Source organism: Arachis hypogaea, chromosome 11 (assembly GCF_003086295.3).
Source record: "Arachis hypogaea cultivar Tifrunner chromosome 11, arahy.Tifrunner.gnm2.J5K5, whole genome shotgun sequence".
Classification (NCBI taxonomy): domain Eukaryota; kingdom Viridiplantae; phylum Streptophyta; class Magnoliopsida; order Fabales; family Fabaceae; genus Arachis; species Arachis hypogaea.
Genome location: NC_092046.1, coordinates 128,791,977 through 128,796,641, shown reverse-complemented (window position 1 = coordinate 128,796,641; position 4,665 = coordinate 128,791,977). Strand labels below are relative to the sequence as shown.

At 36.2% G+C, this 4,665-nt stretch overlaps 1 non-coding gene across 1 annotated transcript; it reads right to left on the bottom strand.

Annotated features, from left to right (window-relative positions):
• Positions 1-3,779: 3,779 nt before the first annotated feature.
• LOC112724376 (small nucleolar RNA R71) lies at positions 3,780-3,883 on the bottom strand. The gene has a single exon (XR_003163541.1). It is a non-coding gene; the product is annotated as a small nucleolar RNA R71 (small nucleolar RNA).
• Positions 3,884-4,665: the final 782 nt, after the last annotated feature.

The window sequence follows — 4,665 nt, the reverse complement described above, 5'->3', positions numbered from 1 at the left end:
GCCCAAACACACACCAAGTGGGCCCAGGAAGTGGATTTATGCATCAATTACTTACTCATGTAAACCATAGTAGCTAGTTTATTATAAATAGGACCATTGACTATTGTATTAGGCATCTTTGGATTACCTTATGATCCTTTGATCACGTTTTAGGGGGCTGGCCATCTCGGCCATGCCTGGACCTTCACTTATGTATTTTTAACGGTAGAGTTTCTACACTCCAAAGATTAAGGTGTGGAGCTCTGCTGTTCCTCAAAGATTAATGCAAAGTACTACTGTTTTCTATTCAATTCATCTTATTTCGCTTCTAAGATATCCATTCGCACCCAAGAACGTGATGAAGGTGATGATTATGTGTGACGCTCATCATCCTTCCCCCTTATGAACGCGTGCCTGACAAACACTTCCGTTCTACATGAAATAAGCTAGAATGAATATCTCTTAGATCTCTTAACCAGAATCTTCGTGGCGTAAGCTAGAATGATGGCGGCATTCAAGAGAATCCGGAAGGTCTAAACCTTGTCTGTGGTATTCCAAGTAGGATTCAATGATTGAATGACTGTGACGAGCTCCGAACTCGCGATTGCAGGGCGTTAGTGACAGACGCAAAAGGATAGTAAATCCTATTCCGGCATGATCGAGAACCGACAGATGAATAGCCGTACAGTGACAGGGTGCGTGAGCATATTATTCACTGAGAGGATAAGATGAAGCCATTGACAAGGGTGATGCCTCCAGACGATTAGCCGTGCCGTGACAGGGCATTGGATCATTTTCCCGTGAGATGACCGAAAGTATCCATTGACAGTGGTGATGTATCACATAAAGCCAGCCATGGAAAGGAGTAAGACTGATTGGATGAAGATAGCAGGAAAGCAGAGGTTCAGAGGAACGAAAAGCATCTCCATTCGCTTATCTGAAATTCCTACCAATGATTTACATAAGTATCTCTATCCCTATTCTATTATTTATTATTCGAAAACTCCGTAATTATTTTATATCCGCCTGACTGAGATTTACAAGGTGACCATAGCTTGCTTCATACCAACAATCTCTGTGGGATTCGACCATTACTCACGTAAGGTATTACTTGGACGACCCAGTGCACTTGCTGGTTAGTTGTATCGAAGTTGTGACAATTATGAATTAAGATCAGAGCACCAAGCTTTGGAGCCATTACCAGGATTTGTTCGAGCCTGGAGATCACAATTTCGTGCATCAAGTTTTTGGCGCCGTTGCCGGGGATTTTTTGAGTTTTCGGCAAGCTTTTGGTCCGGTAACATCAGTGCCAGATTCCCTTTTGATCCGGCAACAGCACCAAGTTTTTGGCGCCGTTGCCGGGGATTGTTCGAGTTTGGACAACTGACGGTTCATCGTGCTGCTCAGATTAGGTAATTTTCTTTTCGTTTTGTTTTCAAAAATCTTTCAAAAATATTTTCAAAAATCTCTCACCTGTTTTCGAAAAAAAATAAAAATAAAAATGTTTTCAAAAATTGTATTCAAAATTTTTAAGAATGAATTCTAGTGTTTCATGAAGCATGTGAAGCCTGGCTGGCTGCAAAGCCATGTCTAAATTCTTTTGGACTGAGGCTTCCTAATCATCATCACAAGAGCAAGTTAGTTGTTGCCAATAAAATTTGTTGTTGTATGCATGAGAGGTATCTGCTGAAGCTTGGCTGGCCATTGGCCATGTCTAGTGTTTTGGACTGGAGCTTTCATTGAAAGCTTGGCTGGCTAGTGAGCCATGTCTAATTCCTGGACTGAAGCTTTAGACCAAGAATGCAAGAATCCTGGAATTCATATTAAAAATTTTGGAATCCTTATTTTCCTTTCTCTATTAATTTTCGAAAAATCCAAAAAAAATTAGAAAATCATAAAAATCAAAAATATTTTTTGTGTTTCTTGTTTGAGTCTTGAGTCATGTTATAAGTTTGGTGTCAATTGCATGTGCATCTTGCATTTTTCGAAAATTTCATGCATTCATAGTGTTCTTCATGATCTTCAAGTTGTTCTTGGTAAGTCTTCTTGTTTGATCTTGATGATTTTTTTGTTTTGTGTTTTTTCATGTTTATCATATGCATTCTTGAATTCTTAGTGTCTAAGCATTAAAGAATTCTAAGTTTGGTGTCTTGCATGTTTTCTTTGCATTAAAAATTTTTCAAAAATATGTTCTTGATGTTCATCATGACATTCAAAGTGTTCTTGGTGTTCATCTTGACATTCATAGCATTCTTGCATGCATTCATTGTTTTGATCTAAAAATTTCATGCATTGCATATTTTTCATGTTTTTCATAAAAATTTCAAAAAAAAAAAATATCTTTCCCTTTTTCTCTCATCAAATTCGAAAATTGAGTTGACTTTTTCAAAAAATTTTTAAAAATCAAGTTGTTTCTTATGAGTCAAATCAAATTTTCAATTTGAAAATCTTATCTTTTTCAAAAATCAAATCTTTTTCAAAATTCTTAGTTATTTTCGAAAATTCCAAAAATATTTTTCAAAAATCCTTTTCTTATTTTTATACCAAATTTTCGAAAATAACATAATCAATTAATGTTTTGATTCAAAAATTTGAAGTTTGTTACTTGCTTGTTAAGAAAGATTCAAACTTTAAGTTCTAGAATCATATCTTGTGATTTCTTATGAATCAAGTCATTAATTGTGATTTTAAAAATCAAATCTTTTTCAAAAACTAATTTCAATCATATCTTTTCAAAAATATCTTCTCATCTTATCTTTTTCAAAAATATCTTTTCAAAATATCTTTTCTAACCTCCTAACTTCTTATCTTTTCAAAATTTGTTTCAACTAACTAACTAACTTTTTGTTTGTTTCTTAACTTTTTCAAAACTACCTAACTAACTCTCTCTCTCTAATTTTCGAAAATATCTTCCCTCTTTTTCAAATATTTCTTTTTAATTAACTAATTATTTTTATCTTTTATTTTTGATTTAAAAAATTTTCGAAAATTACTAACATTTTTTCAAAAATCATTTTTCAAAAATCACTAACTCTTTTTCAAAATAATTTTCGAAAATTATCCCTCCCCCATCTCATTCTATTTATTCATTCATATCCTAACATCTCATCTCACATCTCTTCCATTCGTACAGTTGTGTTTCTTCCTTTACATCACATTCTTTGTCTCCCCCTCTTTTCTTCCACTCACAAAGGGATCCCTATACTGTGGTATAAAGGATCTCTATTATTATTATTATTATTTTTCTGTGCCTTCTTCTTTGTCATATGAGCAGGAGCAAGGACCAAAACATTCTTGTGGAAGCAGATCCAGAACCTGAAAGGACTCTGAAGAAAAAATTAAGAGAAGCTAAAATACAACAATCCAGAGATAACCTTTCAGAAATTTTCGAACAGGCAGAGGAGATGGCAGCCGAAAATAATGATAATGTAAGGAAGATGCTTGGTGACTTTACTGCACCTAATTCCAGTTTACATGGAAGAAGCATCTCCATTCCTGCCATTGGAGCAAACAACTTTGAGCTGAAACCTCAATTAGTTTCTCTAATGCAGCAGAACTGCAAGTTTCATGGACTTCCATCTGAAGATCCTTTTCAGTTCTTAACTGAATTCTTGCAGATATGTGATACTGTTAAGACTAATGGAGTAGATCCTGAAGTCTACAGGCTCATGCTTTTCCCTTTTGCTGTAAGAGACAGAGCTAGATTATGGTTGGATTCTCAACCCAAAGACAGCCTGAACTCTTGGGATAAGCTGGTCACGGCTTTCTTAGCCAAGTACTTTCCTCCTCAAAAGCTGAGCAAGCTTAGAGCTGATGTTCAAACCTTCAGACAGAAAGAAGGTGAATCCCTCTATGAAGCTTGGGAAAGATACAAACAGTTGACCAAAAAATGTCCTTCTGACATGCTCTCAGAATGAACCATCCTGGATATATTCTATGATGGTTTATCTGAGTTATCAAAGATGTCATTGGATACCTCTGCAGGTGGATCCATTCACCTAAAGAAAACGCCTGTAGAAGCTCAAGAACTCATTGACATGGTTGCTAATAACCAGTTCATGTACACTTCTGAAAGGAATCCTGTGAGTAATGGGACACCTATGAAGAAGGGAGTTCTTGAGGTTGATACTCTGAATGCTATATTGGCTCAGAATAAAATATTGACTCAGCAAGTCAATATGATTTCTCAGAGTCTGCATCGAATGCAAGCTGCATCCAACAGTACTCAAGAGGCATTTTCTGAAGAAGAAGCCTATGATCCTGAGAACCCTGCAATAGTAGAGGTGAACTACTTAGGTGAACCTTATGGAAACACCTATAACTCAACATGGAGAAATCATCCAAATTTCTCATGGAAGGATCAAAAGCCTCAACAAGGCTTTAATAATGGTGGAAGAAACAGGTTTAGCAATAGCAAACCTTTTCCATCATCAACTCAGCAACAGACAGAGAACTCTGAACAAAATGCTTCTAATTTAGCAAATCTAGTCTCTGATCTATCTAAGGCCACTATAAGTTTCATGAATGAAACAAGGTCTTCCATTAGAAATCTAGAAGCACAAGTGGGCCAGCTGAGTAAAAGGATCACTGAAATCCCTCCTAGTACTCTCCCAAGCAATACAGAAGAGAACCCAAAAGGAGAGTGCAAGGCCATTGACATAAGCGCCATGGCCGAACCTGTGAGGA